This window comes from Mauremys reevesii, linkage group 11, assembly GCF_016161935.1.
Source record: "Mauremys reevesii isolate NIE-2019 linkage group 11, ASM1616193v1, whole genome shotgun sequence".
In the NCBI taxonomy this organism is placed as follows: domain Eukaryota; kingdom Metazoa; phylum Chordata; order Testudines; family Geoemydidae; genus Mauremys; species Mauremys reevesii.
The window spans coordinates 8,471,000-8,490,422 of NC_052633.1; the positions used below are offsets into that span (position 1 = coordinate 8,471,000).

General features: G+C 47.7%; 1 long non-coding RNA gene across 1 annotated transcript in view; it reads left to right on the forward strand.

Moving 5' to 3' along the window:
• The first annotated feature begins 737 nt into the window (after positions 1-737).
• The window catches only part of LOC120375160, a 30,114-nt gene continuing 11,428 nt past the window's right edge, over positions 738-19,423 (forward strand). The window contains exons 1-2 of the long non-coding RNA XR_005586476.1: positions 738-1,216; positions 5,974-6,091. This is a non-coding gene — a long non-coding RNA (uncharacterized LOC120375160). The remainder of the gene's footprint in view (positions 1,217-5,973; positions 6,092-19,423) is intronic.

Here is a 19,423-nt window from a genome sequence, read left to right on the forward strand (position 1 = left end):
CACTATTATGATCATGTCATTTTTTTATAAAAGTTTCTCAGGAATGGACTTACCTTATCAGCCGGGCTTTAACTCCCTACAATAAGCACACCGTGTTCTTTTTTTTTTTTTTTAAAGAAGCCAGGTAGAGAGTATTTACCTTGCCTGGGTTTTCTGTCCTCCAGCTGAAATCAGTCTATTTATGGTACTTATTATAGGTCCTATCTGAGCACCTTGCAGTCTCTTAAGGGACTTGCCCAATCCCACATGCCTGTTGTGAGGCTATCTCCAATTCACAGAGGGGAAAACCTGAAGGACTAAGTGATTTGTCACTGGTTGTAGTAGAGCAAGGACTTGAAAGATCTTCAAAGACTCCAAAGATATGGGCTTGTGTCCTAACTACTGGCCCAGCTTCTTCTGAACAATCCTGATTCTTCAAGTACTGTCCCTTTAATTCATTTTGCCCTTTGCCATTTGTGTATGCAAGCAGGGTCTGCATGTGACTGACAGGAGGTACCAGTCTTCAGGTGTGTCACTACCCCCCTATTTGTGCTAGTAATATATGATTATGACATAATTGTGATGCATTTGGTACAAGATGGGTCATGTAAAGTATCACTGGAAAAGTTACAATTTGCTGAGTGATTATCCTATTTGTATGCATGTATCATTTTTGTATCTGAAATGATAAATATTGACTGTGGCTCTGTATTTCAAATAGGCTTACTCTGGAAAACACCACAACAATGTATCAGAGGGGTAGCCGTGTTAGTCTGGATCTGTAAAAAGCGACAAAAAGGTGCCACAGGACTCTGTAGCTTCTTACCACAATAATGAAGAAGCCAGATTGTTGATGAGACATTAGCATTAAGACAATGGGCTGTGGAATAGTTTAACCTTCCTGAGAACACTCCAGACAGCCTGCAAGTAATGGTTGCTATTACTCAGCAAGGTATGCAAGGGCATGTGACCAGGCCACATGACTCTGACCTCCATTTTGGGATGTCTGTTTTTCCACAAACTGGTCTGGGAACCAAGTTTGAAACAAAGGGTTGCCTCCCTATGAAAAAACTATATAAGCCTGGGAGTGACATCGTCTGTGGTTCTTCATTCCCCCACAGCCGAACACCTAAGAGAAGCTCCCAAGGAAAAGGACTTGGGATGGGAATCCCAGGCTGCAAAGCAAATGCAGCTTGTCCCTTAAGAATCTGCAACCTTGCCTGTATCATCAGTCACGGTGAGAATTTGCTAATTCATATCCTATCTTTCTAGTATCTTAGGCTGTTTTTGCATTTTTGTTTATTTACTAGGTAATCTGCTGTGATCTGTTTGCTATCCCTTAAAATCTATCTTTTTGTAATAAACTTATTTTATGTTTTAACCTAAACCAGTAAGTTTGGAGTGAAATGCTTGGGAATATTAGCTGAGGAGCAGGGGCTGTTGCATTTCCTCTCCACATTGAGGGAGGGGAGACCTCTATGAATGTACGCTGTACAGTTCCCTATGTAGCACAAGATGGTATAATTTGGGGTTTATACTCCAGTGGGAGGGGGTCCGTGCCTGGGAAGCTGGGAGTTATCTTGGCTGTAGCTTCTCTATTGTTGGTTTATGCAGTGGCTGGTCAGAGAGCCTGCCTGTAACTGCAGCTGGTGTGTCCCTACCTTTGTGAATACTGGTGGAAGTGTTGGAGCGGGGGTGGGTCTCCAGCACAGTGTGAGAGGGAGCCCAGGCTGGTGAGTCAGAGAGGTTAGTGGTACCCCAGTTCCAAGCGGCACCCAGGGGAGAACCCATCACCAGGTACAAAAAGCAGCTGGGAAAAGCAGATCCAGAGTTGTAACTTGGGTGGGGCAAAAGCAAGGGATATTGGTAACGTCTTCTCCTGCCAGCCCCAACTCACTCCATGTGGCAAGAGAACTCCAGGGAGGTCCGGCTAGGCTGCTCCCGTGGAGAAAGCCTGTTTGAGACAGGGCATTGCCTAGATCACTTGCTGGATTCAGAGGTCAATTTCCTCTTTTACAAGATAATGGACTAACTACAGGGCTGGGAGCTCACTCTGCCTGTTTGGGGACTATCGTTTTTTCCCCTCACTGCAGGAGATCTGAGGACTGTAAACTAGACCTGGAAATGAAAGGGCACTGACATATTTATCTAAACTTTGGCTGTGTAGTGAACTTCTCTGGCAATGCTTATTACTCTCTGAGGATACCAGTCCCATGGCTCTAGGACCAGCCAGAGACATAGTGTGCTGTGGACACTTGATATGCTCCTCAACACCAGTGGTGCTAGACCTAGGGAGGCTGGGGGTGCTGTTGCACCCCCTGGCTTGAAGCAGTAGCAATACACACTAAATACATGGTTCCAGCACCCCTGCTGTCTCTCACACACACACCATATTCCTCTTGAGACTCTGCATGAGCTGGGGGGGGGGGGGGTTCCAAGAGGGAGGTGGCAGACTTTGCTTCTGCTCTGTGCTGTGTGCAATGGTACCATTCAGCACTCAGCTCCAAGAAGATCTCATCTCGTCTGAATTGCCAACAGCCACCCTTCTCATCAATAAGATTTTTCCAACTGGCTGACAATGCACACCCCCTGCTATACAGCTTTGAGCTCTAGGATTAAGGCATCCTCTTCATTTCCATTTTTTTTCCTTTCAGTTGCAAATCAGCCATTAACCCAAAGTATGGGTGTGTTCTGGAGAGGTTTTACACAGAGTTTGCAATTGCCTCATTGCTCAGTCAGATAAATATCTTAATCTATCAGCTACCTAGACTAATGCAGCCTCCATCTGCCTGGTCTATCTGATTTCCATAGTGTCCATTGTGATCTTATTATTTGTTTGTATTACCGTAGTACTGAGAAGCCCTAGTTATGGACAAGGCCACCCCCCCACACACACACACACACACACACGCGCGCGCTCACGCCGAGTCCTCTACCTGCCTTTGCATCACTTTCCACATCCACTTTCCCAAATATCAGAGGGGGAGCCGTGTTAGTCTGGATCTGTAAAAGCAGCAAAGAGTCTTGTGACACCTTGTAGACTATAAGTCTATAAGGTGCCACAAGACTCTTTGCTGCTTTTACTTTCCCAAATGTAAAATGTGTGGCCAGCACATTTGGGAACACCTCCTATAGCCTGTCATTCCCCACCTGCCTCCTCACAGCTGAGTTCTCCTGTTGGTTAACCTCGAGTGCCTCTAGCCCCTCTCCTTCATGGCCTAAGCTGATAAACCCAAGCATCAAATACGATTTCCCTCCTCCATATATAGAATTGCACAATTAGCTAGATGCATAATGGTGGGGTGAGAATCCTCTTTCTCTGATGCATCAGGTATTGGCCACTACCAGGCTAGGTTATCAGGGTTTGATGGTTCCATGGTCTGATATGGGAAATATGTTCCTATTTTGAATGCACACATGCACAAAGATGAATGCTGGCTCCGCCTGGGACAGGCCTGATGGTTTTTTTAATACACACATGTTTTTTCCCTTCTGTAAGTGCTGCAGTCCAGAACTGAGCCAACCCTTCAAGATGTAATAAGATCTAGAAAACCTTAGGGATCTTCTGTGGCAGGCAAATGAACCAAAAAGACAAAGACAAAAATCAGTTTGATCTGTTCAACACCTTTTCTGGTTTAGCATGCGAAGCTAGGATGCAGCTCTGGTGTGCTTTTTACTGTCTCAGCAAACAGTCTCTCAAGGAATGTCTGCTGTCAGAACTACTGAGCTAGTTGCAGAGCTCTCCTCTGTGTGCTTTGCAAAGCCAGACCTGGTGGATGCTTTTGCCCTGCCTTATGTGACTTCCCACTGCAATGCTTTCCATCAGGCCAAGTAGCTGTATGGTGTTGATGAGCCCTTACATTATTGCATATATAATATGGGTAACTCTTGACCTAGTTCAAACAAGACAGCTTTGACTATCCGAAAAGGGGATAGTTCGACATTAACAGACAGTGAAAGAGAAATAGAGAATTCTCTCTGCTTCCATGCAGAGCCTTGGGTTGGCCCTGAGAACCAGTTTCCAGTCACGAGCACAGAAGGGAAACATGATACCATGAGGTGTACACTCAGAGTTGCCCAGGCAAGCCTGTTAAGGTCACTTGTGACACTTTTGTCCTGGAGAACTTGGTTGAAAACAAAGGGTTTCCCAGAAAGAGCTCTGTGTGATGCCACCAGCTGCAGAGTCCAAGTCTGGAAATGGAACTCCGAGTTATTTTAGAGTCAAACCCCAGAAGACTGAGGTTTTCTGGCAATTGAGGGAGGAACGCCCAAGTTTTTGTGTGAGATTTTGCCACTTTTTCACTCACCTAATTTTAAGTCTGTTCACAGGACTGGGCAAATTGGAGCCAGCAGTGCCTTTCTTTTGGCTCTGGAAGGAGCCAGTGGCACAATACGTAGACTGTCTTCACAATTGAAGAAATCAAGCATGAATGCCTGTGTATAGTAACCTTTTATGTGTCTCAGCAGTAGATGCTATGTTAAGTGGTCCTAGGTCCATAGGAGTGAATGCGTCGTTTACATCACTGTATGGCATAAATGGGTCACCGGTTTTATTAAATATCACACACAAGCAATTTGAAGTAGGACCCAAACATGTTCTTGGCTCAAAGAATGATTCCAGATACAATTTGGAACTGAAGAAGGCTCGGTCCTGGGCTCTGTCCAACCTCGACATTGAAGTGATCAAACGTTTATCATGCCATTATTTAATGCTGCAAATGACACAAACTGCCTCCGAGCAATTCCAAAGCACCAGACAAGTCCTGCTGAGAACTGACCTACCTTAGTAGAAATCCAAACACCATCAGACTTGTTTCTGACTCTCTGAAGGTCGCACAGGAAAGGAGGTGGGACAGAGAAGGGAAGGCAATGGATTAGTGACATGTTTTCTGTTCATCTTCCTTGTACAGTGCAAAAAAACTCAATGAAACCAAGGCACCCAGCCATTTCCTCAAGCATCGTGCTGGCTGTGTGGTGTGTGCAGCCACCTCTGCTCAGAGCGTCTCATGTATAGAAGCATAAGCAGTTAAGCACTCACCTCAACTGAAGGAATCCACAAAATACATGTAGCTCACTCAGGGCCAGATCATGATGATCCCCTTCCATATTAAAGTCTTTTGCAGAGGACACAGCTGAGAGGAGGTGACCCTCACAGAGAATCCCCCGTGACATCCCATGTGGGGGGATGATGGAAAAGGCCATTGGACCTGGGAAGATGCCCAGGGATCTCCAAGGTTCCTGGGGGATCTGTAGAAGGCCCCAGGCCTCCGGTCCCAGTATTTTCCTCAAGCCTCTGTACAGCCTGAATCCTTGGGAGCTGCACTATTGGAGACTTGCCTTGACCACAGCAGCCCCCAGGGCACCCTGCATGGAGACAAGAATACACGCTGGGGCTTTGTTGTTTTTCTGAAGCTGAGGCCAGTGATGTGCACACTTCCCCCAGCCCATGGTTCTGCTCTGAGCCCACTCACTCTTCACTCAACCAGTCTCCTCCTCTTCCCTAGAGGGGACAGGGACCTGCTCGGGGCAGGTTGGTGGGAGGGACTATGGAGCCATCTGGGCCTCGCTTTCATGCAGAAGAGGTTATATAGGGACAGTCCCCTCCTCGCACAGCCTGGGAGCAGGGAGCTCAATGCAGCCCTCAGTAATTACCCAAGTAGCAGCTGGAGCTTTCAGCAAGAGTATATATGGCCAGATTTTCAAAAGGGATCAGGGCTGGATTTTCAAGTGCCTGGCATCCACAGTTGGCCCTAGATTTTCAAAAGCGCTGAGCGCCCAGGGTGACATTGCTGGAAGTCTGTCTCCGGTGATGGTTGCTGAACTCTCTTTTGAAGTTTAGACCACAGGGCCTGTTAACGCAGCTGTGCACGCTCTCACCCATGCACAGAGGAAAAGGAGGCTGCTAGTGGGGGTCTGTAAGCAGAGCACTAGCTATGCAATGCAACAGGGCTGCAAAGCCAACAATGGAAGAGAGCTTTTCCTTTCCTTCTGCAGCAGCCAATGGCAGAAATGCAGGCAATCCCTACTGAGAAGGCGGTTTGGAATTCAGGGCTGAGTGAACGTGTGTCTGAAGTAGCCCAGCAGGATGAAAGTGGGTCCGCGAGTTGCCGAGGTAAGAGAACAAAAGCAAAAGGGAAGAGATAGTCACTAGTTTGCAGCAAGGTGTGAGGAGAAAAAGCAGCTTCTGTGGAAAAGCTGAGGAGTTGGTGGTGGCCAGTCGATGTTTAATAAGCTGGATCCCTGTACCAGGGTTCCCGCCTCCTCGTGTCTAGATCTGGGAAAATAGCTCTCACAGCATTGGGGGCCCCCTTCCTTCTTCTCTCTGCTCACTCTCTGATAGTCTTGCTGGCCAGGTCCCCGTTTAGTCCATCCCTTCTGGGGTTGTGAAGCCTGACAGGGCCACTATCCAAATGCCTTCCCCAGGGAGTGCTCAGTCCCAGCTCAGGGGAGACTACAACGGGTCGTACTGAAAGGTGAACTGTCAGGCTGGAGGGAGGTTACTAGTGGAGTTCCTCAGAGATCGGTTTTGGGGCCAATCTTATTTAATATTTTTATTACTGACCTTGGCACAAAAAGTGGGAATGTGCTAATAAAGTTTGTGGATGACACAAAACTGGGAGGTATTGCTAATACAGAGAAGGAACAGGATGTCATACAGGAAGATCTGGATGACCTTGTAAACTGGAGTAATAGTAATAGGATGAAATTTAATAGTGAAAAGTGCATGGTCATTTATTTCGGGATTAATAATAAGAATTTTGGTTATAAATTGGGGACACATCAGTTGGAAGTAAGAGAGGAGGACGACAAGGACCTGGAAGTATTGGTTAATCACAGGATGACTATGAGCCGCCAATGTGATATGGCCGTTAAAAAAGCGAATGCAGTTTTAGGATGCATCAGGCGAGTTATTTCCAGTAAAGATAAGGAGGTGTTAGTATCGTTATACAAGGCACTGGTGAGACCTCATCTGGAATGCTGCGTGCAGTTCTGGTCTCCCATGTTTAAGAAAGATTAATTCAAACTGGAACAGGTACAGAGAAGGGCTACTAGGATGGTCCGAGGAATGGAAAACCTGTCATATGAAAAGAGACTCAAAGAGCTCAGCTTGTTTAGCCTAACCAAAAGAAGGCTAAGGGGAGATATGATTTGCTCTCTATAAATATATCAGAGGGATAAATATCAGGGAGGGAGAGGAATTATTTAAGCTTAGTACCAATGTGGACACAAGAACAAATGGATATAAACTGGACTTGGGACGTTTAGACTTTAAATTAGACAAAGGTTTCTAACCATTAGAGGAGTGAAGTTCTGGAACAGCCTTCCAAGGGGAGTAGTGGGGGCAAAAGACATATCTGGCTTCAAGACTAAGCTTGATAAGTTTATGGAGGGGATGGTATGATGGGATAGCCTAATTTTGGCAATTAATTGATCTTTGATTATCAGCAGGTAAGTATGCCCAATGATGTGTAATGGGATGTTAGATGGGGTGGGATCTGAGTTACTACAGAGTATTCTTTCCTGGGTGCTGGCTGGTGAGTCTTGCCCACATGCTCAGGGTTTAACTGATCACCATATTTGGGGTCGGGAAGGAATTTTCCCCCTGGGCAGATTGGCAGAGGCCCTGGAGGTTTTTCGCCTTCCTCTGCAGCATGGGGCACGGGTCACTTGCTGGAGGATTCTCTGCACCTTGAGGTATTTAAACCATGATTTGAGGACTTCAATAACTCAGACATAGGTTAGGGTTTGTTACAGGAGTGGGTGGGTGATATTCTGTGGCCTGCGTTGTGCAGGAGGTCAGACTAGATGATCATAATGGTCTCTTCTGACCTTAAAGTCTATGAGTCTATGAGACTTGAGTGGAAGGCAGATCTCAGCCCATGTCTTTAACTGTAAAAGAGTGGCAGAATTATAAAGGTACCAGATGAATTATGTAATTCAATCCATCTGGTATTTTACAAAAGTCTACAATCAGCAGCCAGTTGCATAGTCTGATGCATCAAAGTCATTAGTGTGGTTACTTCAAGGGAGACTAAAAATGTTAGAATAAATTATTCACAAAATTATCATTTAGGAAAATGACATACATGTGTGGCATTGTGTAGCAATGAGACAATTTTCAGTCATCCAAGTCTGAAAATTACCACCAAAATGTTACGACATCAAGTGAATGTAACTTGATCTTCCTCCCCTCCCCCAAGTACATTTCTCTCTCTAGAGTTTGCACTACAATTCTGTTTGGCATTTAGTTAAATGGGGAACCAGTCTTTGCTGAGGGTCACTTACAGCAATTTTTACTGGACATACTGTTTTAGTATCTGGAGAGATCAAAGATGGGTGCGGTGGGGTATTGATGCTGTAAATAAAGCTGGTTCAGCTTAGCTAACTGCTATCTAGGTACTTATATGGCCCCCTTTGCAATGGCGTCTGAGCTCTGCTGAGAGATTTAAAACATTCCGTAAAGTGTGTCTCTTCTTTTGAAGATTTGGTGCTTTAGTTTTAATGCTGCTTCTCCCATTTGAGTTTTCCTTTGTCAAAGAGTGGAGACATCTAATTTGGCAACTAGCTATACAAATAGACCGAGTTTCTCTCTTGATCTTTTTTATCTTCTTACTGATAACATGACCTACCATAGCAATTGTTTTTAAGGAAGGCCTGTCTCAGATTTCTGCTGACATGTCAGTTTCCACTCAGTGGCATCGGATCATGGCTTGTCATGTCTCATTGGGCAGGTGGAAAACAAGTTACTGTGGGAAAATCAGCAATGCGGGATAAAGGGAAAAACAAGTCCTCTCTCCCTCTAAAATTGGAGTCCTGCGCACATTTAATGTTGAGATTGTGAGTAGAAAGGGAGAACAAGGTTAGCTGTTCCTGATCACCCAAAAGGGATTTTCTCCTTCTCCGATTTCAGCACATTAATCGCCTTGAAAACTGACAATGAGACCTCTTCCTCACAGTCACCAGATGCTTCCTGGAGTTGTTTGAATTTCCAAGTGATGTAGCACTCCTGTGCAAAAGTACCTGTCTGCGGCTGATTCCAATGGACAGAGGGGTGCAGAATCTCTTAAACAGGTGGGAGGAGCATATTTACCCTAGGGGGCCCCTTCACACAGGGAGACAGGGGAAGTTGTTCAGAACTCTATTTTCCTGCAGATTGTGCCATGGGTAGCACCATCGAAGTCCATTTCAAATCTCCTGTTAAGTGACAAACCAGAGAGGGTCCTTTTCTTTTTTTGACACTATTATACAGCTTGTCAGAGACTCTGTTGCTTCTCAGTGGCAAATCGTTAGTACCTATAGTAGCACCCAGAGGCTGCAACTAAAATCAAGGCCCCATTGTGATCGTCGCTGGCAATCCCTCAGGGTCGAGGATGATCTCTTCCATAGGTTTTATTTCTTATGGGTCCTTTGGTGACTGAGGAGTCCGAGCCTTGAACCGCAAACTTATTGGCAGATGTTGCAGATGATGCTGGAAGGCAGAGTTGGTCCACGATTGCTGCATGACAGTTGTCTGTCCTTTCTTTTCTGGAGTTTTTCTGCAACCAGGGCAAGGCAATCTTCCTCAAAAGTGGTCGTTCCTTCTCAGACAAGTCTTACCCAGTTAGCCCTGCTCTGGGCTACTGTCTCCCAGTGAGTGGTATCGATGTCACATCTCTTGATAATTGTCTTGAGGGTGTCTTTTGAAGTGTTTCTTTTGGCCTCCCCATTTCCTTTCTCCTTTAATGAGTTGGGCATACACAGTTGTTTTGTCAGGCGTGTATCAGGCCTGCGCACACACTGCCCGCTCCACCTCAGCTGGAGCTGGATAATCAGGGCCTCAATATTGAAGATGTCGGCCTCCATGAGGACACTGACATTAGTGTGGTGATCCTCCCACTTTATGTTGTGTGGCACCTTATAGACTAACAGACAACGAAGTGGGTATTCACCCACGAAAGCTCATGCTCCAATACGTCTGTTAGTCTATAAGGTGCCACAGGACTCTTTGCTGCTTTTACAGATCCAGACTAACACGGCTACCCCTCTGATACTTGCCACTTTATGTTGAGGATCGTCCGGAGAAAGCACTGCTGTCGGTTTTTCAGGTGTTTCAGTAAGTCCCTTGGTCCACGCCGCTTCCAGCAGCTTCCACTGGCCCGGAGCAGCGATCTGCGGCCAGTGGGAGCCACGATCAGCTGGACCTGTGGACCAGGGCAGGTAAACACACCGGCCCGGCCCACCAGGGGCTTTCCCTACACAAGCGGCAACCCCTGTTTGAGAAACTCTGATCTTTGGTTCTTGGCTTTGGGGATCACTTGCTGGATTTAAACCAGAGATGATCACATGTACCTATGACTTACTTTAATGTATGATGGGCCTGCTTGACTAACAGGTATCTCTCTGCTGTAATGGCTAGTTTACCATACTGAGTGGAACCACTGCATTAGTTCTGTGATGGAATAAAAGCTCAGAAATTCAGATCTGGTGAGCAAATGGTTGGAAGCTGTAGTCTTTGGAGGCATAAAGTAACCATAAGCTGTTAGAACCATATGATTGGATAACTGGATACACATTTTAATGGAGTGGTATATTCTCATTGTCAATGAGCCAGCACCAAGGACTAGATCTGAACATCCCCAAATTTGGGGAAGTTTGAAATATTCATCCAGCCCCATGCAGCTCAGTCCCATCTCTGATTATTATGGCATAGAGGCCAGGTGAAGAGTGCCATATTTTCTGACCGAGGATCCCACAGTTTCCTTAGGGCAGTGGGAAATGAACTGTAAATGTTTTTTTTTCCCTGCTACTCCATGCAAGAATTCATGGAATCTGCAATTCTCTCATTGTGGGTAATTCCACTGCACAACTGTCTCGACTCTGTGGAAAAGCCAGCTGTGAATGAAGGCTGTGGTCTGGCTCTGCTAACAAGTCCTGTTGTATCCTAAATCCCAGTGATGTTTCTGTGGCTGCAGGCTTAGGGATTTCCTAAACTGAAGTGCAATTGACATACTTAACTGGGGGAAAGGAGTGGCAAAGTAAATCTGGGGGCTATTAGCTGGACAAGAGATGTTAGTCTTGATCAGGTCAGGTTATCCTGACATTACCAATGCAGCAATTCTGTTCTGTGGCTTTTCTTATTTACTGCCACGCAGAACAGCACAGTAATGCCAGGACAGTCTGTTTAATGAAATGAAAACATGCAGCTCTCCTATTACAAGATTGTAATCATCAGAAAATACACAGACAAACCAACCACTTCCTATGCAGAACCCTGTCCCAAAAGTGAAACTGTCAAGCTGTGGTGTTGGTATTTTTCAGTGACATCTTGTCTTTAAACAGATTTATTTCCAAAGCCTGTGTTTTTCTATATAAACCAGAAATCTAAAACTAATTCGGGCCTCTCTCCTCTGAGACACGACTCCCTTGGGTTTGCCAAAACAATAGAAGAAAAGTGAAGAAGTGTAAAGTCCGATGGATGTAAATGTCCCAAGTGAAGAGATTGATCATGCAGCATGTAGAAATACTATTTCAGACCCAACTTCCTGCCACTGCAAAGCTACTAAGAGCCCCCCTGACTCTTTTCTGAATCCTGTCCTGATTAGTAATGATTTTTTTAATTGAAACTTCAAGGTTCATTACTGAATGCAGATTAATTAAATGGAGAGGAAGGATAATGAGAAACATTCCCCTTGGACACATAAAGTAACACACACATTCTCGTGGGATTCTAAAACCCAGACCTGCTGCCAGTTCCCCAAAGACTTCTGCCCCTTCCCAGACACACTGGCCGGGGAAAGGTTGCTTCCTTACAAATACTTGCTGCCTACCTAAGGAAACAAGGAGTCGTCATTTTTCCATACCCCCGTTCCAGTGCAGGGATAATGGCAGAGAGGGAAACCATCTTGAAGCATTGCAGTTTGACTAACTTGTTTAGGTTTTGAAGGTCCAGGATCAGCTGCCATCCACCGAATTTCTTCTGGATCAGAAAATAATGGGAGTAGAAACCATTTCCTCTGTGTTGGGAAGGGACTGTTTCTATGGCTCCCAGGTGCAGAAGATGATTATTTCTTCTCATAGAGTGGGTTAGTGAAAGGGGTCCCTGAACAGGGATGGGGAGGAAGGGTGGTAGGGTGGGATATATAGAAAAGGGATGGAGTATCCTTCTCTGACGATCTCTAGAACTCACTTGTCTGAGGTGATCAGTCTCCATGATAGAAAGAACGGAACTAATCAGTCGCCAAATTTGTATTTATTTAATACACTTTCTGAGGTGTGGAGTGCCTGTCAGTAGGAGTTGCAGTGCTCAGTTGAAAATCAATCCTTACTCAGGAAAAAATGTGCCTGAAATCTGCAGGAATCCCAAGTAAGGACGGAGTGAAAACTGGCATAGGACCTTAAAATTTGGCCTAATATGGTAAAATCTGGTCCTTTGACAGGCATCATTATCTAATGGGAAGAGCACAGTGCTGGAGGTCAGTCACTGACCTGTTGTTTAACCCTAAGCAAGTCATTTCCCCTCTTTTCTCTCCCATGCTTTGTGTGTTAAGATTGTAAGAGCAAATAGGTGGTGTGTGCAGCTCTGTGATGTTGACAGGTATCGAGGGACATTCACCGGTGTGACCAAAAGGCTATTGCAGTTCACTTGTTCCCTGACAGGTATTTGAATTTTGCAGTTGTCTGCTCTTTTACAAGCACCATCAATGCAGAGTGGAGCAGACAGGTCAGCCATTCCACTCTCAGGGTATGTCTACACTACAAGACTATTTCGAATCAACTTAAGTCGAATTTGTGGAATCGACCTTATGAAGTCGAATTTGTGTATCCACACTAAAAACACTAATTCGACTGTGTGAGTCCACAGTAACGGGGCCAGCGTCGAATTTGGAAGTGGTGCACTGTGGGAAGCTATCCCACAGTTCCCGCACTCCCCGCTGCCCATTGGAATTCTGGGATTTCCCCCCAATGCATGCTGGGGGGAAAAATGTGTCGAGGGTGGTTTTGGGTAACTGTCATCATTGAACCGTCAATCACGCCCTCCCTCCCTCCCCGAAAGCGCCTGCGGACAATCTGTTCGTGCACTTTTCTGCTCAGTGACAGCGCGGGCGCCACAGCACTGCAAGCACGGAGCCCATGGCATATATGGCCGTTGTCAACTCCGCTCACTTTATCGTTCACCTCTTCCACAGTCAGCTGCTGAGAAATCGGGCTAATTTTCAATGGTGCTGCGAGCACTGGTGGACCATGGGGGACGTTTTACCAACATCGTCGGGTGGCCGGACAAGGTTCATGACGCGTGTGTTTTCAGGAAATCTCGTCTGTTTAGACGCCTGCAGGAAGGTAGTTTCTTCCCGGACCACAAAATAACTCTTGGGGATGTGCAGATGCCTATAGTGATCCTCGGGGACCCAGCCTACCCGCTAATGCCCTGGCTCGTGAAGCTCTGTGCAGGCGCCTTGCACAGCGACAAGCAACTCTTCAAGTACCAGCGAGCAGCGTGACCTGTGACTGTTCAGTTTCTTTACAGAGAAGCTGAACCTGCCCCTGTTTCTTTACCAAGTTACTGTTGACTAGCATCTGCAGTTACATACCCCGTCCACCCCGCTTCCCCCACTTCCAACACACTTTTAAAAATAAAACAGATGGTCCACTGTGACTTTACAAAGGTTTCTTTATTGATGACTTTGCGTTAAAGGGTTGAAACTGGCACGCAGACTGTGCTGGGTAGGGTGTGCGGTGATGTAAAGACCGCCTCTAAACTCGAGGAATGACAGGCTCCTGCTCCCAGAGCGGTCCGCAGTGCCGGACTGGTTGTTTCAACGGGCCTGCCATCCCTCCTTTTTGGGACTCTGTGTGCGGGGGCTATGTGGCCTTGCGGCGGGGGAGGACGGATATAGATTCCTCTGCTGCGTGGCTCTGTGGTCCAGGACAGGGACCGTTGCATGAGATCTGTAACCCCCCTCCCCCGCTACAAAGTCCCGTACCCCCCCCACACACACACACAGAACCTGCAAACCACCTCCCATACCGACCAGGGTGCCTACTGACTGCAGTGTGTGTGTGACCTGCTGCTGATCCTGCCCCCGTCTCTGTACCCTGCTAAAGGTGACTGTCCTATGCAATACCCTACCCCCTTCCCCACCCACCCCTTCAAACGCAGCGTTGTGTAAAAAAGCATGAGGGAAACAGTAATTAACAGCAAAGTATTTTTAATAATTAACCAGACAGTCAGGGGATGAAACTGGGATTGGGGCTACGGTGAGTCAGGAAGGGAAGGAATTCTCAAAAATTAGGGTCTGAGAGCTTTTGGGTACTTGAGCACTCTGCTGGGGTGCAGTGACAGTTTTCACGGCCCCTGGCGCCACTCCTTCTGGTTACTTTGGGTGACGGGAGGTATGGGACTTTGTGGCAGGGGAGGGCAGTTGCAGATACACTGCGGGGGGGCTCTGTCCTTCTGGCTGCGGTCCTGCAGAACATCCACAAGGCGCCAGAGCGTGTCCGTTTGCTCCCTCATTAGTCCAAGCAGCATTTGAGTCGCCTGCTTGTCTTCCTCACGCCACCTCTCCTCCCGTTCGCTGTGTGAGCGCTGCTGCTGAGAGTGGGTCTCCCTCCACTGGCTCTGCTGGTCCGCCTCGGCTCGGGAGCACCCCATAACTTCAGCGATCATCTCGTCCCGTGTCTTTATCTTTCGCCGCCTAATCTTTGCCAGCCTCTGTGAGGGGGATGCTGTTGCAGGTCTGGAGACAGTCGAAGCTGTGTGATGGGAAAGAGGGAGTGAATTCCTTGCAAAGATACATTTCTGTGAACAATGAACACAGTCTAGTCTGTGTCTGTGAACAACACCATGCACAGCACCTATCTCGTCCGCACTCCTGCAGCAGGCAATCAGGAAAGCATAAACTCTGCCCTTGTTCTACCCCATCGCAGTGTCCCCCGACCCTTGCACTTCTGGGTTGAGATCCCAGTGCCTGATGGTGCAAATTTCATTGTCGCGGGTGGTTCTGGGTAAATGTAGTCATTCCTTCCTTCCTCCGGGAAAGCAATGCCAGACAATCATTTCGAGCCCGTTTTCCCTGGATTGCCCTGGCATACGCCATTGCGTGGCAACCATGGAGCCTGTTTTGCCTTTTGTCACTGTCACCGTATGTGTACTAGATGCTGCGGACAGAGGCGATTCAGCAGCGCTACACAGCAGCATTCATTTGCTTTTGCATGACAGCAGAGATGATTGTCAGCCATACTGCACCATCAACCACGCCAATGTAAATTGGCAAGGTGATGATGGGTAGCTGTCCTATTGCACTACACCTTCTGCTGCTGTCATAAGTGCCCCTGGCCGAGATCGGCCGGGGGCGCAAAAGACAAAACTGGGAATGACTCCCCGAGTCAATCCCTCCTTTATGGTATCTAAAAATAGAAACAGTCCTGCCTAAAATATGGGGCAACTGTACTAGGGTTTTAGTGTATCAGAGAACTACAGAGCACAGCTGCTCTGTGTCAGATCCCACAGGAATGACGAGCTGCGTGCCATTCACAGGTGGTGCCCCTGCAACAACCCTACCTGTTGCTTCCCTCCTCCTCCAGCCTTCCTGGGCTACCGTTGTAGTGTCCCCCCATTTGTATGCTGAAGTAATAAGGAATGCAGGAATAAGAAACAGTGACTTGTTAGGGAAATGAAATGAGGGTAAGGCAGCCTCCAGCTGCTATGATAGTCCAGGCATTACAGAATCTTTTCTTTACACATGAAGGGCGGGGGCTGATGGAGCTCAGCCCCCTGTTGCTATGATGAAGATGGTTAGCAGGCCGTCTACTTATGGGCTGATGATGAGGACAGGTAGCAGTCCTATTGCACTACATCATCTACCACAAGGCTGATGATGAGGACGGGTACCAGTCGTTTTGCACCATCAGTCACCCATGAGGCGGGGGAGGGGGCGAGGATGCTACCGTAGCGTGCCGCAGCATCACGTCTACCAGCAGCATTCAGTACACGTAGGGTGACATTTACAAGAGTCGAGACGATTTCTTTCCCTTTTCCTTCTGGGGGTGGGGGGTGGCTGTACATTGACGAGCTATGCCCTGAACCACCGCGGACCCTGTGTTTGACCCTAGAAGCATTTGGAGCTCAGCCAAGAATGCAAATGATTTTCGGACACAGCGGGAACTGTGGGATAGCTGGCGTCCTCAGCCCCCCCCCCCTCCTCCCCTCCATGAGCGTCCATTTGATTCTTTGGCTTCCCGTTACGCTTGTCACACAGCAGCGTGCTGACTCTCTGCTACGCCGTCTGTCCGGAGATTTTTTTAAAATACTTTGGACCGGCCGTAACATTACGGTAATTTTCCTAATTAGATGCAGGAGTCGCCAAGCGAGATCGCCCTGAGGAGGGTCACTGAAGGAGATAGAGAGCGCATGCTGCGTAAGGCAGCACAAACCAGGGCCCTATGCAGCCGTGCTCGGGGAGGCAATGCTCCCTGAGTACCTCATGAAAGCCTGGCACGGAAAGGTGTGCTACCACGGAGCACCCAATAAGGCAGCTCTCCCCAGGAACCTCCTGCAGAGGCTTTTCGATTACCTCTAGGAGAGCTTCGTGGAGATCTCCTGGGAGGATTTCTGATTTATCCCCATATATATAGAGACCTCCTTTTCACATACTTCAGATTCCTGTTATATTAAGAATAAAAGTTTACATGTTTAAAGCACTTACCGAGTGATCCTTCCCCTGATTCAGGGTCCGGGTTAACGGCCGGGGAGGGTTGGTAGGGGCTCTCCGTGAGGGTGATGAAGAGATCCTGGCTGTCAGGGAAACCAGCGTTGTAAGTGCTGTCGCCTGCCTCGTCCTCCACAAACCCTTCCTCATCTTCCCCGTCCGCGAACATCGCCGAGGAACTGGCCGTCGACACTGTCCCATCGTCAGAGTCCATGGTCACTGGTGGGGCAGTGGTGGCAAGCTCCATAGCGTCCGTTTGCTGCTTTGATTTTTTGGTAGCCTTGTCTGGGGTCCTTGATTTTCATGCGGCGCTGCGTTGCATCCCGGCTGTATCCTCTGTCTCTCATGGCTTTGGAGACCTTCTCGTAGGTCTTTGCATTCCGTTTTTTGGAGCGCAGCTCCGAAAGCACAGACTCCTCGCCCCACACACCGATCAGATCCAAGAGTTCCCGGTCAGTCTATGCTGGGGCCCTCTTTCTATTCAGAGATTACATGAACAACTCTGCTGGAGAGCTCTGCATCGCTGCCGGTGCTGCTGAGCTCGCCCCGATGTCCAACCACGAAATGAGATTCTAACTGTCCAGACAGGAAAAGGAATTCAAATTTTCCCGGGACTTTTCCTGTGTGGCTGGTCAGAGCATCCGAGCTCGGACTGCTGTCCAGAGCGTCAACAGAGTGGTGCAGTGTGGGATAGTTCCCGGAGCTATTAAGTTCGATTTGCATCCACACCTAGCCTAATTCGACATAGCCATGTCGAATTTAGCGCTACTCCCTTCGTCGGGGTGGAGTACCGAATTCGAACTAAAGAGCCCTCTAGGTCAAATTAAATGGCTTCCTGGTGTGGACAGGTGCGCGGTTAATTCGAATTAACGCTGCTAAATTCGAATTAAAGTCCTAGTGTAGACCAGGACTAAAAGCTAAGTGAAAACAGAAGAACCGGATAAAGTGGAATTGGGAGCAACAAAATAGAATAACTGTTGCACTCATGCAATTCCCCCACTCCATGTCCGAAATAAATGCATGCACATTTCTGCTGGCATCCCCTATAGTTAAGCACACTCTGTGTACATACTTTGCTAAAGAAAACAGAGTGATGAGCAGCCATCGTATGCTTTAGCATTTGCTAACATCTTTATTTCTTTATTTCTCAACCAATTATTCAAGTGATGTCCCTAAGGGCACTCCACTGTAGGTGCGGCAGTGCCCCCTGCACCTGGATCGGAGATCTTCATCAGTAGTGCCCGTCAGACCGCACATTCGCACCTCCCCCATCACACTGTGAGTGGGATGCTGTATGGTTTAACCGTCCCCCAGTTCCTTCTCTACCACTTTTGGTCTGGGACAGAATCCACAGCAGAGCCGCTTCCATGTTTCCCTAGTAGATAGTCTCTTACTTGTCAATTTTAGTGTAGTTAGTACTTCTTCCTCTCTCAACAAAATGTGTTTTGTTTTCGCTTTACCTTTACTGTTACTTCATAGCTTAGGTTTCTGTTTCCCCACTTCCCCCACTTCCCAACTGGAAAGCTTTTTCCCCTCACCCTTGTGCCCAGATCTCTCAGGTTTAAGAGATGCGTCTCCTGCGGGACCACCTTCCTGGTAATGGTATTCACTGGCTGGGAGAGGGACATGTCCCATAAAAGTGTTCCCACTGCCATGATTTGACTGCCAGGGCCAGAAGAGACCAGGACATTTGGTTAAGACTTCTCCTCATGGAGAAATCACTGCATCCAGCATCGGAGCCGGACCCCAACTCTCCCACTGTGTAGACTTAATGCTCTGCCAGGTTGTCCACCAATTCTCATTCCCCATGTCCCTCTAAAACAATGTCATCTCTTTCTTGCTCTGATGAGAAGAAATGGGCTTCCTCATCACACTCCGAGGCACAGCCTGCCAGAACACCATCCCCTGAGAGGTCAGTCACCTCAACATCCTTGGACAGGGGACATAGCTCCAGGGCCCATCCGAGTACCTCTGGTACCTGAACGAAACAGTGGTCTAAAGACCTAAACTCGGTAGCCACGGCACTGACAAAACTGCCAGCACTGACATCCTTTTTGACACCGAGGAAACTGTTGACACAAAGCAAGTCCTTGGCACTGGGCAAATCTTCAGGAGAATGCATCTCTCCTTTGACACCGAGCTGTGCACTGGTACTGATCATGCTCCTTCCTCCTCCACAGGAATTCAGATACCCTAAAAAGCTGCTGGTATCTGACATGCCTGAGTTACCTCCCCTCAGATGCCACCTCCCCCCACTTCCACCCTCCTCTCCGGACGCACAATACTCCTCCCTTTCTCCTCCAAGGATGGCACCTCCCTACCCCAGCAATAAGGAGGAAGAAGAGAAGGAGGAGGGCTCCATCACACTCTTATTCGAGACAGGCTACAATGACTTCATCCACACATCCTCACTATTCGCAGTCCACATCCAAACCACAATCCTGATATGGATTGCCATGAATGCAGCCACACATTCCACTCTCTCCATATTGGTCATATTGGGACCCTTGGACCATGTACAGGGAACAATTTGGGAAACCTCCCATGAAGGAAAGTCGGAGACCTACACCTCTCCCTTCTCCATTGGTGTCTTGCCCACCAGACACTGAACCTCCCCAGGTACCAAGTAAGGGGGAAGATCAGGAAGAGGAAGCCCTATCAACACAACATTTCTCCTCTTCTTCCCTGATGAGGCTATCATGCCTCCATCTTTTATGGCTGCTGACGACTTCAGGCACTTTCGAGAATTATTCCACAGG